This window comes from Lissotriton vulgaris, chromosome 9 (genome assembly GCF_964263255.1).
Source record: "Lissotriton vulgaris chromosome 9, aLisVul1.2, whole genome shotgun sequence".
Classification (NCBI taxonomy): Eukaryota; Metazoa; Chordata; class Amphibia; order Caudata; family Salamandridae; genus Lissotriton; species Lissotriton vulgaris.
This window is the reverse complement of record NC_141697.1, coordinates 528,721,497-528,745,001: the sequence shown is the minus strand read 5'-3', so window position 1 is coordinate 528,745,001 and position 23,505 is coordinate 528,721,497.

Below are 23,505 nucleotides of genomic sequence, written 5' to 3'. Positions count from 1 at the left end.
GGACAGATTAGCTGCTTGCAAGCAGGAGACAGATGAAAGTGTCTCTGACTTATTCACACGATTCGAAAGCACATTCACCGACTATAGTGGACAGGACATGACTTTAGAAGGAGGGCAGCGACTGTTAGTGGATAAATTTGTGTCCAATCTGTTACCAGAGCTTGGAACTAAGCTAAAAATGTCAGAAAGTGCATGGCCCATCTCCACCCAGTCTGGTATTTTGTCAATGACCCCGTACTATGAGAATAGGGAGAATGAAGAGCGAGATAGAACGGATAAAAAGACTAAAGACTTCAAGACAAAGGTATTACTCCAACAAGCATACCCGACCCAGACCCAAAACAAAGGTGCCCCTAAGTTTCAACGAATAGCTCAGAGACCTGCCCCTGTGACTCCTCGCCCACCGCTGGGACCCAACCCGTGTGCTTATTGTCACCAGGAGGGTCATTGGCGCGATGAGTGTCCCTTGTTGGCCCAGAACAACTCTGCCCCCGCTGACCGCTTCACAGGACAACGTCCCCATAGAGGACGAGGGCGAGGCGGACCTAGAACGCAGTTACAGGACAGGCGCCCCCTTATGCAAGAGAATAGATTTGATACCGCTAATTATGAGGACCGCAATTATTTTTCTGAGGATTATGAGCCCGAGGAAGGGACGGGGTTTTTGTCCCACTAGGATTGCCAAGGACATGAGAAGGGGCCCGTGCCTATTCCTGTTGACCAAAAGGGACCGTATGTCCATGTTACAACACTAGGCTCTATGGAAAAATTCTTGGTCGACACTGGTGCAACTAAAAGTTCTATTGCTAGGTCTAAAGTCCCTGGGGCCCCCTTGTCTGGCGCAAATAACATTTCTGTGGGGTTTTCTGGCACTCTAGTATTTAGCCCTGTTTCACAACCACTGGAACTAACAATAGGACCCTACACAGTTGATTCCCCTTTGGTTTTGACTTCTACATGTGGCGAAAATTGTTGGGTTTTGATCTATTAAAAAGATTACTTGCCACCATTTACTGTTCTCCTGATGGGGTTTACATCACTATGGGTCCCCCTATCACACACCCAGTATATTTAGCCTCCTCAGATCCCATTTCCCAGGAACTTCAGAATGTCCCTCCTGCTCTTTGGGCCCAAGGTGATACTGATGTCAGCCTTTTGTCCATACCCCCCTTTTCTGTTACACTGAAGGAAAATGCTCGCCCTCCCCGACTTCCCAATACAAAATACCCAAAGAAGGGGGAAAGGGCATTACTCCAGATCATTTCTGAACTTGTTGACAAGGAGGTGGTTGAAGGGACTAGAGGAAATGTGTGCAATAGCCCAATTTTGCTTGTCCTAAAACGCACCGATCCTTCCAAGCCCCCTGTTTATCGTTTTGTCATTGATTTACGCGAGATAAACAAAATAGTAGTACCCCAGTTTCCTGTGGTCCCAGATATCACCACTCTACTGACTATGGTTGCCCCGTCTGCATGTTTCTTCTCTGTCATTGACTTAAAAAATGCCTTCTTTAGTATACCCGTTGATGAACAGAGTAGGGACCTTTTTGGATTCTCATTGGCAGGACGAAGTTTCCGGTTCTGCAGAGCTCCACAAGGATATACAGAGAGCCCTTCAATTTATAGTCAAGCCCTCAAGGGCCAACTTGATTCCTTGTCCCTACCTAAAGGTACAACCCCACTCCAGAACGTTGATGATTTGCTTATAGCGGCAGACACCGAGGCATTATGTAAAGAAGCTACAATGAAATTGCTCCTGCATCTGGCACAGTTCAATCACAAAGTTTCCCTCTCCAAACTCCAATATTGTCGACATGAGGTGACCTACTTAGGTCATCTCCTGTCGAAGGAGGGACGCCTCTTCACCCCTGAACGAATCCATGCCGCCAATCCCCCCAGTCAGCAGGTTTGGTTGAGCGCCACAATGGAACACTGAATTTAAAAATGGCAAAGATTTAGGCTGACACAGGACTGTCTTGGCCGGATGCCCTGCCCCTCGCCCTCCTATCAACTAGAGCCACGGCACATTCTCGTACCGGACTATCTCCGTACAAAATAGTGTTTGGTCAGCCAGCAAATATTTGGGGAGTACCCCGCCCAAAGAAATACTCTGACATTGAATACCCATTGTTGATTGATTATTTACATGAATTGACCACTAACCTATGTCTCATTCATCGTCAGGTACAACATATCCTACCACCCAAACCTGAGGGCCCTGGTCACACCATCCAGCCAGGCGACTGGGTCTGCATCCGCAATTTCCAGAGAACAAAGAACTTGGGGCCCAGGTGGAAGCCGCCCCAGCAAGTGTTGCTGGCTACCAGGTCTGCAGTGAAGGTGGCAGGAAGAAAACACTGGGTTCACGGAGTGCACTGCAAGAAGGTGCCTCTATCACCACCATATGACCGGTGGGTCAAGGAAGGCCTGGGAGACGACGATTGAGAGAAAGTCCCACGCCTTGTACCCTTCAGTAATGCCAACATTGCCTGGGCTTCATCTGAACGAGAGGACGACGACATCTGAGGTTGCAGGACACTCAACAGCCAGAGCCTTTGTTTCCTGATCAAACAACGCCAAGGTCCACCCGGTACAACCTCTGACCCAGAAAAAAAGGACTGAAAAGACAAAGGTCTCTGCCCTCTGCTTGACATGGTCCGACAAATCACTGCAGGGCTGTGATACACTGGCGCATTTTTGACCGTAGCCGGTACAGCGGACCGGAACGTGCCAATAGGACCGCCGGAATCACTGACCGGTGAAGCAACCATCAATCACAGGCAGCAACTAGGAAAGATCCAAGTGAAGCAGACGATGAACAAAATGAACACTGAAAGCTTGAAGAGCAAAGAAATAAAGAAACAAGAGTACATAAAGACAATACGTGGCCGGTACTCGATCCGTCTAATCATATTAATGACTATTTTGGCCTGCCTCGGATGGGTAATACACTTTGCCCTTGCAGCACCTGAGCCTCCTACCTCTACAGAATCTTCTCATCAACATGAGTCATTACCCACCCATGAGAAGAACAGAAGGACGGTTTCTTTTACAACACTTTCATTCAAATGTTACACCAGCTCCAGCTTGTGGTGAACACAACAAACTGTTGGGTATGTGAGTTGCTGCCCCATACTGCAAAGCACTGGTATGTCCCTAATTCCTGCTCCTTTTTCTCGAGCTGGTTCGGCCTATGGCTGGTACACTGTGTTCTTTGATGCATTCTATTCAGGTGACACATCCACACGATCCCTGGGGAAGATCAGTAGCAGACAAGCATTCCGCCACATCATGGCGGCGAACTGGTCAAGCATGGATAAAGATTCAGCAGAAAAGAATGAATATGAGAACAATCATGGGTCTTTTTATCCATTGAACATCTATAATGGTGGGGGAAAGAAAAGACTGCCACCTCTCAGGGACCTCCCTGTCTACCCACATCCCGGACAATACTGCACGAAGAGCAGTGAAACAGTATGGGTGGGAGAAAGTGACTGTGCCTACACACTTCAGCTCAATGGTTTGACTCTCCCAGCTCTGGTGTCTTCACTGAATACCTATTTTGTGTGTGGGAACAAGGCCTATACCTGGCTGCCCAAGTCTTGGGCAGGCACCTGTTACATTGCTTGGTTGCTACCGCCCACCTTCACAGCCGATGCAAAACACCACATCCAGAAGAGAGGTGTGGCTGATACTGACGACACAGCTGGCCAAGAATTTGGTGACTTTGCTAAAGTGTTCCTCCCCTTTTGGGGCCCTATGGTCAATAGTCTCAATCTCCGACATCTCACCAGGGTGGTAGAGGCCACCATCAACGCGACTGTCTGTGCCCTCAGTAACATCACGGCTGAACTTCAAGCAGACCGCCTCATGACTTTACAGAACAGAATGGCGCTTGACATAATATTGGCGGACCGTGGAGGAGTCTGCCCATTGATCAAAACAAGTGGCTGCATTTTTACATCCCTGATAATGCACCAACAGTTTATCAAGCAATCCAGAAGCTCCATAAGATTGCTTCCGACATCCATCAGGATGAGGGTTCATGGTCCCTAACAGGCTGGTTTTGAAGCATTGTATCTCAGTGGGGATGGAAGATAATAATTTTCATTGCAATCCTTGCAGCCGCATTATTCTCTTGCTGCCTCTGTGTTCAATACATGCCTGTGCTGTGTGGGCTCTGTGCCACCTCTTTGGCACACAAACAAGTGAATTCACACCATCACAATGCCATGATGATGATCCCGAAAGAGGTCCAGGAGATGATGGACATTGACCTGGATGACAACTGATTGTTGCCTCTGCATGGCAAAAGGAGGGACTGTTGAACTGTAATTAAAATGACCCACGAGACTCCATTTTGTGTTGCCATGCTCTCTGCAACCTGGTGAAGATTTGCTTTCCACGTCCCTGTTGAAACTTGCACAACCCTCCTTCCTCCTTGTGGTCGAGCCGATTCTGAGAAGCTGCCTGTAAGCCTCACCCCCCCAGTTGTGTAAGAGACTTAGCCACATATCTGTCCATTGTTGGTAACTCAGCCTGTCACAACCTACTCCTGTGGCCTGTGACCACACCATCTGGTCAAGGAAGCACGAGGCTGTGCCTGGTGACCACACCATCTGATCAAGGAAGCACGAGGCTATGTACATTGTGCAGGGACAGATGTCCCCTGGCCACGATTGCACCACAAAACTGACAAAGAACTTGTCAGATGAGGAACTTATCAAATGTGGAACTATGTATTGTGTAAATGGGCGTGGCTAGTACTATAAGTATGTGTGCGATGCAGATTAAAGCAGCAGGCTCCGTAGAATTATCTTTGTATCATTCTGGGACCCTGTCCTTAGCTCGAGCTAATAAATAACTTACTTCCCTCCACGGCTGGTTGTCCTGGTCTCTTGGTAATGTATGATTTAAGCAAGAAGAACCCGTAGATTCTAGGTGTCCCCTGCACCACTGGCTTTGACTCTGCTAGAGGGGTAGGTGTCTACAAACAGCTGGTTCTACAGAAGCCGCCTGCCCTCCCCAAAAATAGTTGCTCACCACTACCTAACTGATGTACCTTTGAATGAGGTGAGGTAATTTCCAGATCATCCCCCCTGCAGTACAAATGACTAATCAAACTTCCCTCATGAATGTCCTGTTTAGATCGTGCGGTAAGGTCAGAGACTCGGAATGCCTCGTAAAAGGCAAACATGAAGGCTGCCTCGAACAGGGTGGATTCAAATTCAGAATCACAAATCTGGACAGGGTTGCTTGGAATCTTCCTAACTTGTCTACATTGATGAGATGCCTCTGATCCGGGAACATTCCTTCTATCCTTTCCCACCCCTCGAGTCCCTGCCTAACAAGGAAGGATTGAGGATGATCTGTGTGCCCTCCTAGCTTCGAGAAAAAGGCCATGGCCGAGATGTGGCATCTGGCATTAGCTACTGTGCAGCAAAGCGAATGCAAATGCAAAAGAAAACCTAACCAATTGTTCAAGGAAAAACGGATGGATTTGGGAATTATCATAGGTGTATGCCAAGTAACTATGAAGAGCTTCACATAAGCTCTCATTTTAGGTGCAAGGCTGGCTGCGACTAAATCTGCAAAAGTTGTGTTCCAAGGTTCCACAGCTGTCACTGGAAACATGTGGGTTCCATCTCCACCCCTGGGTGGAAACGCCAAAATTCCCGTAGCCTAAAACAAGACAAGGCACTTGCCACGTTATTAAAAAATACCTGGTACATGCTTCATTTTAAATAAAATGTTATTGCATTAACAGATTAAAACCAATTAATTTAACAAACCCAGTACTCTCTTGCATCTGGCATGCTGGAAGTTAATGCTTTCAACCATCGCCATGTTGTCATACCGAAAAACCACAGATTGCAAAATCGATCAACTCATATGTGCACCAACACCACTATGGGAAATAATTCCAAGAAGGTGATGTTCTTAGTCTGCCTTCAAGCCTCCCAAAGCCGAGGCCAGGCCTGCGTGCATCACTTAGTGCCTACAAATGGCCCTAAAACCAATGCTGCCTGCTGAGTCCGTGATATTTGGTGACTACAGAGCTGTTGTGGAGAGGGGGGGGGGGGCAGTCTTGAGTTTCAATACTTGAAACCACCAGTGACGCTAGAGTTGTCAGTGGTTGAGGTGGGACACGCAGGATACCACTTTCCCCAGTTTTAATTCTATAAGTATCCAACATCTTGCCGGGTGTGTAGCCCATATAACTTTCTTTGCACTGTGTGAACCATTCTTCTGAGAGTTGGTTTAATCAAAGGAGCAGCTGTAAATCCCAGTAGTGATATAAGTATGTGCCAAATAATTTGCCTAAATCTAATCTCAGTTATAATTTACTCCTATGTCCAGGACCCCTGGAATTATGTATCAGGGGAGCACCAAGTTATGCGGCGCGGCTAACTAAATTAAGAAGCAAGAAACTGAATATTATGCTGCATAATGCCGCCCAATTTTTGATACTATTACTTCAATTTTTTGCATTTTATGCATGGACATACTGGGCACAGATTTTCCCTCATTAGGACCAGTTTAACAACCAAATAAATACCGGAAAGGGAACAGAATGATGACTGGTTAACCTTTGCAAAGGGCCTTCCTCTGCACGCGAACCCACATCATTGCGATTTTGATAACTTTAGATCTGTTTGAACTAGAAACAATTGTTTTGCAGCAGATGATGGATTATGTGGCAAAGGCGGCAAATCCATGATTATGTGGGATAAAAAGAAGATGTGGCATTCGATAGTTCCAGTGGCCTGGCTATGACAATCGTCTCACAATGTGTTTTTGGCTCATGCAGTGTACGTTTTTACCACCTATCTGTTAAAAATAATTGACAACACATGAAGCCAAGACCCTTGATGAGTACATATACAATGCTGATTAATAGGCAGTGTAGCATGATTTTTTTTTTGCTGTGCCCAATTGTCTAGCCTCAGGACAGTTCTGAGGCAAAGACACCAATTCCCAATTTCCCTGAGAGTGTGCTACCTGCTCAAGCGTGCCGTGATGGTACGATGCTAAACCATGATTACTCAAAGTATTGTCCGGGGGTCCGCATGCACTCCCACTGACCTTTACATGTTGCCCCCTGATCAACAGGAGCACTGGGAAGCTGGTTACTCCACTGAGCACTAACAATATAAAATATATTAAATAGGTAGCTGATGATTTATTTCAAGTTTTATTGGTGTAAAATAAACAAAGTAACTTGGGAGTCCTGCGCTTAACTTTAGAAACCCCTTCACTTTTAAAGACATCTTGCAACAAAACTGTAAAATTATGAGTCTCTTCAAAATTTAAAAACTGTATTTAATTAGCACGCAGAACCTTTTCACTGTAGTATAATTCATTATATCAGTGCATTGAGCAGCATTAACTTAAAAGTGATAGTTTTCAAACATGGATTTAGAAACATTAATTCTTCCCCCTACACTGACAATAGCCCCAATAGTGAACTAAAGAGGCAAGGTATGTACCCTTTTTTGTTGACCTGGGTTCCTGCTATAAATGAACAACATTATAGTTTAATAAATAAGACACAAGAGCAGGTTTTGTAAAGTGCACACCCAGAAATCATTTAAATCGAGGTTATAAGTGGCTCGTCCAGGATGAAGCGATAAGCAATCTAATCGCCTCCGCTAAACCCTCGTCCCACTCCCTCGATCAGCTACCCTCGAGACTGACCAAAGACCTGAAGTTTACCCTAGCCCCTATTTGGGGCAAGAGCATCAACAGCTCTTTAAGGGAGGGATCCATTCCAGATTGCCTCAAAGTAGGACAAGTCACGCCGCTTTTAAAAAAAACCTGGCCTTGACCCCACGGACATGAACAACTTCAGACCGGAATCGAACCTCCCTCTCTTATCCAAAATTCTTGAAAGATGTGTGCTGTCACAGTTAACCCAACAACTAGAGAACACTAATCTACTAGATCCACACCAATCAGGATTCAGAAAGGGCTGCAGCACTGAAACCGCAATCCTAAATGTCCTAGATGATCTCCACTTGTCACTCGACTCCAACTAATGCAGCCTTCTCATCCTCCTAGATCTCTCGGCTGCATTCGATACAGTTGACCATACCCTGCTACTCAAAGTGCTCCAGGAGAGAGCGGGCAATGAAAAGACAGTTCTAAAATGGTTTTCCTCCTTTCTCAACAACCGCACACAAAGAATAAAAATCATCAACAGCTTTGTGTCGGACCCCCTCCCCATTAGTAGAGGAGTTCCACAAGGGTCAGAACTCTCCCCGCAACTTTTCAACATCTACATGGAACCCCTCACCTCACTTCTAAGGAACTCCAACATCCCCTTCCACCTCTACGCGGACGACACACAACTCTATTTGGAAACCACATCGATCGCAGACATTCACAGACTGAACGGTACACTCATGGAGGTCCAGCACTGGCTCTCATCCAACCACCTCAAACTCAATGAAAAAAAAACAGAAGTGCTCCTCATCTCGAATAGAGATGAAAACCCCCAAATAGTAGAATGGCTCAAAGCCTTAAACGCTCTCAATGAAACTCTCGTACCATCGGACTCTGTGAAATCCATAGGGATTACTCCAAACTGGACATGAAAAAACACATCTCAAAAACCGCCAAAAGTGTGTTCCTTAACCTGAAACTTCTCTACAAAATAAAACTCTTCCTCCCCCCGAAAGATCTGAAACAGGCCACTCAGGCACTGGTGCTCTCCAGAATTGACTATGGCATCGCAGCTCTGACTAGAGCAGCCAAATCTCACCTGGGGCCTCTTACCACCACCCTCAAAGCAGCAGCAAGAATGGTCACAGGAACAAAGAAATATGAGCACATCTCACCGGCACTCAAGGAACTAAAATGGCTCCCTATAGACCAACGAGCCAGCTTCCGTACAGCCTGCCTCACACACAAAGCCCTGCACACAGGCACACCAGAATATCTGGCCGCCAAACTCAAAAGGGGCGGTCAGTCTAGGAACCTCAGAAGTTCCAACACGCTCCTACTCATCCCTCTGAAATCACGGAAACACAAAACCTCAAATAAATCCATTGCAGGAAATGCTCCCAGGATCTGGAACTCCATCCCCCCATATCAGAATGACCTCCTCCTTCCCGAAATTCAAGATTCTACTCAAAGGCCTCTTCCTCGAGCGCTCTTGATCGCCACGAGAAACGTTTGACTGTGAAAGACCGTTATCTCCCCCCTTTGATATCCCTGAGCCGGATGATTCTCTCTTGATCTCCATCCCGTATTGCTCCCAAGTTGATGTTGTGCAGACTTTTACTTCCCGCTTGTGTTCCTTGTTCTTGTTTATCGTCCACATTTTCTTTTTGGTGCATATCTGTATTTGCTGTGAAGCACTCTGACACCCTCGGGTCCAGCTAGCGCTATACAAAACTTCAATAAATAAATAAATAATGAAGAAAAAGAAGGGACTGTGAAATTAAACAATTGCCAAGGATCTCACAATTTGGAAATGCGGGGAATAAGGGATTAATTTTAGGTTTTCTGGTTTCACATTGTTCAATCCAGCCACTTCATGTATATCCTTTGCTTCACGTACACCCACCTTATCGCCAATCCCCCCAACCCCGTTGCCCGAACGCCACCCCGCTGGCATCAATGCGTCCCTCAGGGACATCACAGTCTAAACTTTTTGGCCCCTGTAAAAACGTTTGCGAGTACCCATGTACTACACCAGGGGTCTTCAAACTGTGGGGCGCGACCCCCAGGGGGGCAGTGGAGCGATGCAAAGGGGGTCGCGCCTTCACAGTCATACTTCTTCCCAGGCCGAAGGGCTTCAGCCCCCCTCCTCCCTCGTGTCTCTCAGCCCGGCTGCTGCTGCAGTGTAACTCGAGCTGTGGGCTGGGCTGGGCAGTGTCTGGAGTCATCTGCAACACGCCCAAGTTTTTCACAGGTCTTTAAAGACCATTTGCATATTTACATGCCTTTGTAAACTGATTACAGAGGCTTAGTTTTTTTCCTGGTTTCAGTACCCCACTGGGCCCCCACTGTGCCTGTCCCTTACATTTGTATTTTACAATTACTGCTTTAGTGTGAACATTTATTTAATGAAAAGGAATATAAAGTAGGGTTTGCCAAAAGAAAAAAATCCTGCCTGTTTTGTTTAAAGAGCCTGCAAAGATCTCCTCTTGGCACTAAATAGACTTTTAAATACAAAAGTATCTATGCATTAGTTATGTGACTTTTCTGTCTTTTTTCTCTTTGTCAGTCAGGGATCATTGAGGCAGCCCTAGAACACAATTAAAAGTGCTTTCCATTTATATTTGTTGTTCGATGTATGCACAGATAAGTGCTTAAAATACAGCTTTAGGTGTCTGCTTATTTTTGTACCGACTGGGCCATCAAAATAATCTGCTGGCAACCCTAACCATAGTACTGTAAGTTTGTTGCAGGATCAGCACATTATTTATTTCCTCCACCCTCGATCCCAGATTAATGGCGCAGTAGTTTAACTTAGAACTTAAACCCTATGCCGCAGTCAAGAACATGCTGAGTTACTTCAAGTGTATGGAAATGCACCCTGCATTCAGACAACTCACTCCTCATTCTCGCCCTTCACTTTCACGCTCACTGTGCACTCACACCATTCACCCTGCACTCACACCATTCACCCTGCACTCACAGTAATCACAATGCACTCACACTGATCACCATGCACTCACACCATTCACCTGCTCACCCTGCACTCACAGTGATCACTCTGCACTCACAATGCACTTGCGCTGTTCATCCTATACCTCACCCTGCAGTCACACGAGCACACTACTCATCCTGCACTCATGTGACACTTCACTCACCTGACTCCCTCACTGCTCAATAAGCAACTCACTCAAACAAGCCCATCAGTAATCATACATTCGTTCGTCCCATTCTGAACATGCATCCGCACCCAAATTCATACGCCACCTCACTCACCCTGCAGTCACTTCTCAACCTACACGGTTGCATCGCTCAGCGTACACTCACATGGGCACTCTTGTCACCCACACAGTGTGCTGAGGGTTAATGTGCCTGCTACAAAGAATGTGTACCATGCAGATCACAGAACTGGGTGTGAGTAAACTATGAGTAGCACTATAAAAAAATTAAATGTTTGTCAGAAAGGTGCTATAGAGAGATGAGGTGCATTGCTAAAGTGAGAGGTTGAATGGGGAGAGTTCAGATGTTGTAAAAAGGGGTGAAAGAAAATGGCCTGCAAAGTGAGAGAAGGATCCGGGGTTAGGAGAGGAGAGAGGGATGGAAGGGAGGGGGTGAGAGGAAAGCTGCATGGGTAAACTGCTTAACTCTGCACAAAACCGCCAGGTTTTTAAGGGACCCCTGCCTCTCCTGGCCAGGGCCAGTTGAGCTTCTAATGTGGCAGCACATATTCCTGCGGAGTGGAAGGCCCTTCTCAAAGGTTGACTAGAAATCTTTCTGATGTTAATTGCTGTATTTTGGTTATAAACGTGTACTGATGGGGTGAAATATTTCCTCAGTGTTACTGTGTGTAAAAAATGTCAAAATAATGAAGCAATGCTATCCCAAAATATGCGGCATCACATAACATCACTTACATTTTCTTCCCACACAATTTAGTCAAGCGTGTCTCGTAATTTGGTCCTCACTTGCCTCATAATTCTAGTAGCCCTGCCTACAGGTTTAGAAATTTTTGTCAGGAGGGCGTCCTTACGCCTCAAAATGTTCACAGGGGGGTCTCGGCATCCAAAAGTTTGAAGACCTCTGTACTACACTATGCCGCAGCTCAATCCTGAACCTCTATGTCATTGCTTTCTTCACTGATCTTAACTGGTAGTCAGGCGAGTGACACCCTAGTTTACAAATTGCATAATCATGCTGTGCTTCAAGATGGGAAGAGGTCGCATGCACTTTGCCCTGCCAACCTGTCATTAGCAATATGACTCCATCTTTGGACTGCAGATATGAGACTATCACTCTGGAAACGGTCTCGATGTCGCATTGAAGCACAAGCTGCACACCTTCCGCTGATCTCCATGCCAATGAACAAACGTCCCATGACAACTCCCTTAGGAGTCAAAGAAAATGTGGCCATATGGAAAGGAACCCCCCCCCCCCCCCCCCCAAGCATCTGCATTCGGGCAGCTCACAGCATACAGTATCCAGCCATATGCTGCTGCACAGACAAGCGTGTGGCTAGGAGAACATTGAATATGCAACACGTCAAAGATGGCAAACATTATTCCTCAAAAGCAACCATTTTCAACTTTGACAATTTTTTCCCGGGGCCTCCGCTTCTTCCGAATAAACAACAGAAGCCAATTCAAAGGTACAAAGAAGGATCTAGCAGACCAAGATTGAGGCCACTGGTTAAAATACCCCGAAACCGGTCCTATGATGCTTGTTTCCAGACAAGGGAGGACCTGGCTTGGCAATTCGGGCTGGACTGTATCCCTGTTCCCATGAGGCACAGGGTCAATACTGATTTGCACATGGCTGGGTTCAAACTGGAATGGTATGGTGAGCAAAAAAACGATGGATTTAGGCCCAGATCTCTACAGGGGTGTATGTATGACATTGTTCTGCATTCTGTCAATCGATTGTTCTTTTTGCATTTGTCACCCCGAGTGGGATGGGTATGACCAGACGTGGGGCCCGGGCTCTCCATGCCACTGGAGTCAAGCTATCCTGGCTGATGAGGGGTGATACCATGAAACCGGTCCTAGGACGCTTGTTTCCAGGCCAGGGAGGACCTGGCTTGGCAGTTCGGGCTGAACAGCGTTCAAACTGGAATGGCATGGTGAGCAAAACAAAGATGGCTTTTGGCACAGATCTATGTATTGGGGTGAATGTTGACATTGTTCTGCATTCTGTCCATCACTTGTTCTTTTTGCACTGTTTAATACTAATGTAAGGTTATGGCAAATGTGAAGGTGTCTATGCTCTATACAAGATCAATAAGCCATAGCATGTCGAAGATTCACATCTGCGAACTGCTAGTGCTAGGCCAGAGTCTCAATCAGTTATACCATAGCTCCACCTGCTGTCCTCGCAAAGCAACTGCCATCAAAGTGATAACTTGCAAAATTAAGAATGAAGCATGAAGAAGATACCGAACCAGCAATAAAAACCCGCTGCCCGAGGAGTCTGTGGTGTGCGCTCTAGTCTATGAGCGTGTACGCGATGACGCGTCACGCCATAGACTGGAGCGGTAGGCGCGCGCATGCGCAGCAGGCACGGAGGTGAAGGCGCGAACGGGGAAAACGGCAGTTGGTGACCGGAGCTTGTGTTGAATAGACGCTCGGCGCCCTAAGCTCATGATTACTTTGTAAAGATATAATAAAGCAGTTCTTCACCTACAGAGGCTCAGTGCATTGAGTGTGGGGGCAAGGAAGGAACATTACATTGGCGACGAGGCTGGTACCACGAACACCATCGAGCACAGTGGACAGGAGCAAGCACCCTCCAACAGCCCCACACCAGCCAGAAGGACAGAACAGCAACCAGAACGAGCAAAGGGCGTGGCAGCAGCGCAACAGCACAAATATAAGCCAGAATACAAGCACAAGCATTCAGGTCAGTGCTGCCCAAGGGAAAAGAGCCTACAGCCAGCACCCTGGCAACCAAAGGCACCACCCCCAAGCCAGAGGAAGGGGCGCAGACTGATAACCCCACGCAGGCTATAAGGGACAATACCCCAGGTAGTCCTAGAGGTCAAGGTGACACGGCAGGGAGTGCAGGAGCATCCGGTGTGCCCGCCCAACACAGTGCCCAGGCAGTAGACCCCAGAGGCGAGGCCAAGATGGCAAATCAAGCTTCAGCCCTGATGGCCCCCGTCCCATTCCTGCCCAGACTGGGGGAACCACAGTTAAAATGGGAGGATTGGAAGGAATACTTTCAAAATTACATTGAGGCACTCGAGGACGAAAATGATGGGGAATACACCCCGGCAAGGAAAAAGAGACTGTTACTCCACAATTTAGGCCCGGAAGGGGTGAGAGTGTTCAAAAACTTGGTGCCCAAGGAAAGGGACGCAACTGAGACAGATGTCTTCAAAAATGCACTGGAAGACTTGGACAGCCATTACCGCCCAGCAGTCTGTGTTTCCATAGACCGTTATAATTTTCAACAGAGGAAACAAGAGGCTGGCGAATCCATAGACGACTACGTGGCTTCGCTCCGACGCCTGGCCATCACGTGCCAGTATGGTGCTCTACAGGATGAGTACATAAAAGACCAGATCGTTATGCATACCACCAGCAGGGCCGTCCAAGACAAACTATGGGCGCAGAACGAAACCTCGCTCAAGGAAGTAGTGGCAATGGTAAAAAAGGCGGAAATGTCTAAACGCGGCGCAGATGCAGCCAAGCGGGAAGGCGCACCGAGGCAAATGATTAACAAGATAGATGAGGCATCACAGTCCAGTAAACCAAAGGGGACGTATGGAGACCTGAGGAAGGATACAAAATGGACAGGGAAACAGACGGTCCCCCCCAGCACAGACAGCAAGTTCGCGTGTTACAGATGTGGCAGCACGGCGCATTCGGCTCAGGATAAACGCTGTCCCGCGTTCCGCGCCAGATGCGCGTTTTGCGGCCTGGTCGGCCATTTTGAAAAGGTATGCCGTAAGAGGGGGAAGAAGTCCACGGTCAAGTGTGTTGAATCGGCTACCGCGGACATCAGCGAGGAAGACGACCTAGAAGATGGTGAAATGGTGCTGTGCATTGAGGACCAGGTGCTGGAGGTGACTGGGAAGCGAAGAGATAAGCCTCGCACGGACATGCTTATAGGGGGAGTGAAGGTACACGTGGCCGTCGATTCAGGATCTCCCTGGACCATCGTACAAAGATCCATATGGGAAGAAGACTTCGCGCCAGTAGTGGGGCCAGACCTAATGCCGCCGGACATCAAACCCATCTCGTATACAGAGAACGCCATTCCCCTGGTGGGGTGCCGAGACTTCACATTCGAATTCAGAGGGAGGTCGGCCACATGCACCCTGTACGTTGCGGAGAAGGGCCCATCGGTGCTTGGATGGAGAGACGCAGGGGATCTAGGAATCATACTCAACCCAGGCGGGAAAGAACAGATACTATTAACGGACGAGTGGCCCCTCACGAAAGAAGAAGACTGGAAATCTGCATACCCCAAGGTTTTTGAGGGTACAGTCGGCAAACTGGACAAATTCGTCCACAAAATGGTCCTCAAGGAGGGAGCAGTACCAGTAGTACACAAAGTCAGGAACATACCCATATCCACAAGCGGAGCGGTGCAACAAGAACTTCTGAGGCTGGAGGAGCAAGGCATCATAGAGCCGGTGGACAGTGCGGAGTGGCTATCCCCCTTGGTGGTGGTCAAGAAACCCAATGGGAAGGTTCGTCTCTGTGTGGACCTCCGAGAGCTCAACAAAAACCTCATTGTGGAGAGATTTCCTCTTCCCAGAATTGAGGAGATGCTGGCAAGAACAAAAGGTGTCACCCATTTCTCCACCATAGACCTCACGTCAGCGTACTACCAAATTGAGCTGCATCCCTTGAGTAGGAAGTACACCTCCTTCATTACGCCCTTTGGGTGCTACCAGTTCCGGAGGATGCCCTTTGGTCTGGCATCCGCAGCGGCCGTATTTCAGAAGCTGATGCATCGGTTGTTCAAGGACATCTCAGGGGTGCAGTACTTCCAGGATGACATTCTGGTGATGGGCTCCACCAAGGGAGATCACGACAGAAAGCTACATAGAGTCCTAGGAGTGCTGCAAAGCAAGGGTTTAACTGCAGAATGGAGCAAATGTAAGATTGGGACTCACTCCGTAACATACTTAGGTCATGAAATTGGGACGCATGGTATCTCACCCAAGGAACAAAACGTGAAGGCCATCAGGAATGCCAAAGCTCCGAGTACCAAGGAGGAAGTGCGGTCATTCCTCGGAATGGCCGAGTATTATAGCAAGTTCGTGAGGCACTTTGCCACCAGAACATACAGAATGAGGCAACTCATCAGAGACAAGACAAAGTTTGATTGGGACTCAGAAGCGCAATCTGAATTTGACACAATAAAGGATTGCATCAGCCAAGCTGTTCCACTGCAAGGGTACGTCCCCACAGGCAAGACCATAGTGACGACGGATGCAAGCGACAAGGGCTTAGGGGCGGTCTTGGCACAGGAAAGGGAAGATGGATCCATTGAAACCATCAGCTTTGCTTCACGCGCGCTGTCCCCGACGGAACAAAGGTACAGCGTCATTGAAAAAGAGATGTTGGCGGTCACTTGGGCCATGGGCAAGTTTCGGCAGTTCATTTGGGGCACGAGATTCAAGCTTCAAACCGATCACAAACCCCTGATCAAAGTCTTGACGTCCTCGGGCCATGATACAGCGACTCCGAGAATTGCGAAAATGACTCTAAAACTACTTGATTACACCTATGACGTGGAGTACCTACCGGGAACGCAAAACAGGGTTGCAGATTACCTCAGCCGGGCTGCGGCGATGGAGGATGCGCCGGAGGAGGCCCCGGACAGAGAGGAGATGGTGGCCAGCATGGAGGACCATGAGACGACGATAAGCTGTCAGGAATGGGCGGCTGCTTACGAGCAGGATGCGGAGAAGGTAGAGATAAAAAGACATCTTACGTCTGGCTGGCCAGACAAAAAGAAGCTCACGGAAGGAGTGCGGAGGTTCTACGAGATGAGAGAGGAACTGTCCCTGAGCGATTCGGGAATCTTCATATACAGAGGAGAAAGGGTCGTGCCACCGGAAACACTGATACCCAAGTTGTTGAAACAACTGCATGAAGGACATCTGGGCATCGTAAAGACCAAAGCACGAGTCAAGCAAATGTATTGGTGGCCAGGCATGGATGTCCACATAGAAAGACAAGTGAGGGAGTGTGGGCAGTGCCAAGGAGCGGACAAAGTGCTACGACCACTCAGACCAGCCTTGGGAAAGTTTGACACCCCACAAAGCCCCTGGGAGAACGTGGCCATCGACATCCTTGGGCCCGTCCTGGACAGCAGAGGTGTGAACAAATATATATGTGTGGTGATAGACAAGTATTCCAAATGGCCTGAAGTGGACATACAAGAGTCCATGGATACGGACACGATACTGAAATTTCTGACGTCTGTGTTCTTAAGAGAAGGTATACCCAAATCTATTCTCAGTGACAATGGACCGCAATTTGTCTCGGACAAGTGGGCTCAATTTATGAGGAGGAACGGGATTGAGTCAAAACACACGGCAGTCTATCACCCAGCATGCAATGGCCAAGTGGAGCGGTTCAACCGCGTGCTAATGGGCTCCATACAGGCAGCCATCTCGCAGGGAAAAGACTGGGAGACCGAAGTGAGGAGTATGCTGTGGGCCTACAGGATCACCCCCACGGTGGTGGGGTACAGTCCGTTCCAAGTGCTAAGAGGACGACATCCGTTCACCCGGGACAAGGTAGTGTGGAGGGAGAAGACCATCACCAGCAAGTGGTCCCCTGCGGTGGTTCAGCACAACCTGGAGAAGGCCCAGAAGATTTATGCTGCACACTACGACAAACGACGCAACACGAAGGAAACAGAGCTGGAAGAAGGAGAATGGGTCAGGGTCAAACTCCCTTCCATACAAAAGAAAGGTGAAAGCAAGTATAGCCAGCCCTTACAGGTCAAAGAGGTGCGAGGCAGGGCGGCTCTCCTCAGCGACGGCAAAGTGTGGTCCCAAGACCGCATGGCCAGAGTCAACAAGATAGTAGTGTGGCCCAAGTCCGAGGAGGAGGAGATACAGGTGGACTCCCAAGAAGCAAGACCTCCACTGGGGCATAACGCAGAAGACCTGTGGGATGGAGTAGGAGATGGCAGTGAAGCGGAAACTCCTAACACAGAGTCTACCGACAGAGACGGTACACCGGCCGGTGTAGTACAGAGAGGAGATCCGAGAGATGGTGAGAGATCACGAGGAGAGAGAGAGGTGGAAGAGAACATGCCGGTAAGACACACCCGCAGTGGCAGGGCAGTTACTGTGCCCTCTCGATATAGAGACTTTGAAATGAGTGGACACTAGTCATATGTATTGTTACCTCCACGGTGCCCTCCAGAGACATAGACTGTGGGACAATGGACACCCAGTGAGATTGGGGGAAATGTTATCTTGTCATTGTTAAAGGGGGGAGATATGTGGTGTGCGCTCTAGTCTATGAGCGTGTACGCGATGACGCGTCACGCCATAGACTGGAGCGGTAGGCGCGCGCATGCGCAGCAGGCACGGAGGTGAAGGCGCGAACGGGGAAAACGGCAGTTGGTGACCGGAGCTTGTGTTGAATAGACGCTCGGCGCCCTAAGCTCATGATTACTTTGTAAAGATATAATAAAGCAGTTCACCTACAGAGGCTCAGTGCATTGAGTGTGGGGGCAAGGAAGGAACATTACAGAGTCTACGAAAACTCAACCCCTTCAAGACCTGCAGTCGCTACTGCACATGAGGTAAAAACCAGGTAAGCTAAACGGGGATGAACTCCCATTTTACCTGAGTTGCCGCTCCTGCCCCTCAGGTCCCCCCAGTCCCGATTGATGGCATCCTAGCCAATCGGTTACATCGCCGGATGCCCACGAAATCTATAAATGCAGAACCGGCCCGATCTGGCCCACACCGGTCCTGGGGGCCCACCATTGGTTGGCGTTACCCCCTGGGCCCATTAGTAACAACCTGCCTACCGGTCAGCCACCAGATAACTGCCAATCAACAGAGATGGAAGGTACGGCCTTTTGTACGGATGACCTTCTGATTTCATCATTCATGCAAGGCAAGATAGATCATGGAAAGAAAAATAAGCAATGTATGAAAACTCAGTAGGAGATAACCCCCAACATGCACGACAGGGATTTTTTTTCAGAAACAAATTCCAACTATTGGGGTTTGAGGCTGAAAAAAACAACGCATTTGGTGTTCCCCAGTGTTGGACTGGCCTTAAAGCCACTCTAGCAGTCTCGAACTACTTGAGGGACTTACCTGAAAGGGCCAGTATGTGTGCCATTTTTTTGGGTCACGTGGGCTGTGGTGTGACCAAAACACCTATCCCAGAGGCTGGCCCTTTCAAGCTGGCCCATTTGGCAGTGCTAGACTGCCTGAAAGGCGAGCCAAGTTCTGGTGTTCACAACCAGCCTTTTGGCTGGGTCAGTGCTTGTTGTGTATTGTCAACGTTTTTGAAAAACTTTAATGTTCGGAAACTGCCCCCATCAATCTAAAGAAAAACTTTGTCTAAAAGCGAGAAAAAATAAATTGGGTCTCAAAAAGCTCATAGAGCCATAGTAGTTCTTCCTGCAACTTAAGGGAGCTACTTTGTGTGTGGCTTTGCTCCTTATGAAAAGCAAAAAATCCCCTTACTCACAGTGAAGCTGGCTGGAATGGGCTGACCCATTGCCCAATGTTGTATGCTGTAGTGTGTGAAAGGAAAATGGAATGACTCAAAAACAGAGCAATGGATGAAGAGTGTTGGCTGAAACTCCCTACAATACAGTATACATATCATTTTAATAAATTAAAAGGTCTTCTCTAATGCCAAAACTAGAAATACCAACTGCACTATCATGATTTGGCAGGCCAGTCAGCATTGCCAGGGCCAGCTTTAGGGCGGTGTGACCGGTGAAGCCGCACTGGGTGCTGACCTGGATGGGGCACTGACCTCAGGTGGGGGGGTGCATTGTGCTTAGTAATAACGTACAATTTAAAAGCACCTGCTGCAGAGTTCCTTGTGCATCCATGTCAAGATAACTATTGTGATTAATGTGCCTGCTAGACAGAGAGAATGGAGTTTTTTCTAGTGGCAGTTTTGACTCGCCATAAAGTAGCGCAGCGGGTTAATATCCCTCCTCCGAACAACAGATCTGTATTTTATGTAGATAGCTGAGCGAATTAGTAATGCCAGCCTTTACCAGCACTTTAAAACAAATGAAATGTATGTGAGAGAGGGGCTATGGAAAAATGAGGGCACTTTTGTGGGGTGGTAGTGAGGGAATCCAAGGAAAAGTTCATGGGGGTGGAGCTCCAAAAAAGATTGTTGCACTGGCCCTGAGCATTGCACACTTTTGCCGAAATGGATCATGCTATCTTGGTGGAAGCACTTTTAGCAAATATTCCCTCTAAGTTAGGCAGACTCGCTGCCGCAACTGCCCAGTGGCTTTGCAGGAGGCGCGAGAGAGGCTTAAATGAGGCCTGTAGTCCTGCCTTATTCAAAGAAGCGGTACAAAAGGGGGTGGTGATGGACGGAGCATCTGGACCAATCAAACACTCACACCAAGTCAACAGATCTGGGTTTAATTCATCACCGTTCTTTATCCCACTGCCACCTCAGTTCAGACATGGCCTTATGCAAGTCAGTCTGACCCTGTGCCTCATGGGAACAGTCCAGCCCGAACTGCCAAGCCATACCTTCCCTGGACTGGAAACAAGCTTCCTACGACCGGTTTCTGGCATACCTGCCGTCTTCAGCCAGGCTTGCTTGAATCCAGTGGCAAAGTGAGCAAGGGACTCACATCTGAGCATACCCTGCCACACTTATGAACCTGTGCCTCATGGGAACAGTCAAGCCCGAACTGCCAAGCCATGCCTTCCCTGGACCGGATACAAGCTTCGGTCCAGGGAAGGCATGGCTTATTCAAAGAAGAGCCTAAATGACAGTACACCTATGATAAGCGTGGCTCAAAACCACCCGAGTGACTTACCGCACTCACCTATAGTAATTCTGTAGAAAGTCAGCCGGACAGTGGAGAAGAATAAACAATAGTCTTTATTAGGCCAAACACACTCATATGAGAGGGCCCTGTCCGACCTCACTCCTAGGAGTGCGAACGAGAGGACTGACTCTCTTCATCACAGCAGTACATTATAATGCAACACAGTACATTAGGGTACGCCCCTTCTGGAAAATTACTGAAACCCAGACAGAGGAACAATGTCCTCATACAGTAGGCATCTGCACCTGCAAGGGATACATCGCTATCTTTACTCAAGGCCGCGGAGCTAGGCTCAAGCGTCTCTGGGGCATGAGAACATTACTGATAAAGAGACTTGTTAGTTTCGGCCACCGTTAGCTGAGAAATGAAAACTGCTGTCTTAGTGAAATTCTCTATTCCTACGGGAGGGGCAGATGAGCGAGTGCGACTCGCAAGCTCAGGGAAATATACAAAATGGAGGCACACGGGCTAAGCTAAGGAACTAATATCATCACACATATAATTGAATAATAATGTCACAAGCAAGAGTAATGCGAACATGTGCATATATACGTATTTTATCAGTTAGTCACATGATGCTAACTCGCATATAGAAATAGGGATGAGTGAGGCATCGAAAAATGAATTCTATCAGCCCCTCCTTTTAGCATCATTGGCTAACTGCAGCCACTCATTTATTTGCCAAAAGGTAGCGCCTTCACAACCATTCTAAGGGCAGGGCATCATATTTATTCAAAAACATCATCTGCAATAAGCACCATCCAATGTGCATCAGGAAGTTCAGTAATGATAGAGGCAGTATATTGACCTGACACCTTCTTTTGTTGTCGCAAATTTGTAGCACACATTGAGCAACATGGGGGAAGGCAGTATACACAGAGGCAACACGTCAGTAGGATGCTCACCACACCAACTAAACCCATCAATATTTTCCAACCCCAGGAGGAGAAAGCACCCCAGAGCCACCCCTGTAAGGACCATGTCCCGTTATCTTGATGAAGTTCAGTCGCTAATCTATGGAGTTTCTGTACTGCTAAGTTAACAGTCGGTGCTGAGTCAGGAATATATACACAACAAGACGTTCCGATGACGCGACAGGCCCCGCCCCTATCTGCCAAGATGACGTCAAGCACCATCCTATTCTGAAGCGTAAATAATCTCATAGCCTGAATCTCAACAGACATGTTGGTCGCAATGTCTGCTTCAGTAAGGACTACCTTTTCCATCACCCTGGACAGTCGTCGAATGGCCCTACTATTAAATATCGGACCCCAAAAAGGCAGGAGACCCTTAGAGAAATCAGTCCATTGTTGTAGAGAAGTGTCTGTCTGGTCAACGTCATCTACCTGAAGTTCCCTCCTTTTACGCTGCTCTTGTGGACTGGGAAACCTACGATGAGTCTTGTGATAGTCAGAGGGTGCCACATATACGGGCGGAATCATATAAGCTAGGTAACATACCCCACCCCAACCTTCAGGCAACCATAAGTATCCATTATCTCCGCACACAAAATAAATGCTGGGGGGAGTAACCAAGGATGGACTGAGGGGCAAACGTATTGATGCTGTCACGTTACAAGAACTATTGCCGACCTTGATGGGGCCCCTACCCTCTATACAAAAGAATGGTGGCGGACCCACTACAGCCAAGGGTATCAAAGACTTAACACTGTCATTTCCTTTTGGTGGGTGTCTGAAGGACAGGGAGGAATTCAGCTGTAAGAAACTTTCTCTAACTTTGTCAGTATCATTTGGAGTCAAAAAACGGCCCACCTTTTTCTCATACGTCTCTATAAATGTCTGATCAAAACGTCCGTCAGTATATAGCCGTCCAAGGGAAGAGGGGGGCATAGGGCGAACTCGTATTGTCATTGTCGATCCCCTATTTTGTAGTCGAGGAGTCAGAAAGTCTGGCTGCTGAAAATATTTAACAAGACCTATAAGAGTATACCACCCCACACAACTATTCACAGGTGTCAAGGGAAGCGCTAAAAATCTATCCTTTTTGTAAGCAGCAGAAGGCAGAAGCCCACAGACCCAACAGTCAGTCAGGTTAGTCGTGGCATGTGCAGGGTGCAAGGTCTTTATAAAAACATTTTCTTTGTAACCTCGTCTAAGCATTCGTTCACCATAATCCACAGTAACAATGTTATGTTCAGGAACAGCAGTAGGTGTGGGTGCAAACACATGAACGGGATAGGCTTTATCCAGGAAAAACAATATACCAAGAGTCACTAGGAAAGCAATGAGCACTATAATAAGGAGTACTATTTTTCCCTTCCGGGAAAGGGCCAACCAGGGGGAATCAGGCAAGGGTCTTGGAGGAGCCGCAAAGGGCTGCTCCTCATCAGGAATGGGGCGGCCAAAAGGGTACATGTTCAAATTGCAAAATATATCAAAAATGAGAAAAAGATACTCTAAAAAAATAGTCCCAGACAATCCTGAAAAACCGGCCAGAGGGGTTCTTCAACCCTAAAAAGGGATCTTCTCCCTGTGTCCTTCAAAGCCTCACAGGCAGGCTTTTACCGTCCATACCTTAATCCCACGTCGCTTGACACACAGCAATTGAAACAGAGGAGCACTTAATCTGGGCCCCACACCACTCTATAGTCTCATAGAACACAATCTTTGGCTAAACACCAGGGCTCTTACAAGTCCATCCCTACCGCTAAATCTTCTTTTATATCAGAATCTCCGCTAAGCCCTTCTTCCAGTGTTTAGTCCAGTACACTTTCACTTTTTTCGGGGCCGCAGATTATAGCGAGTGCTCCCTCGCACTTCGGGGTCAGTGAACAAAACAGGTGCATCCGTAGCAT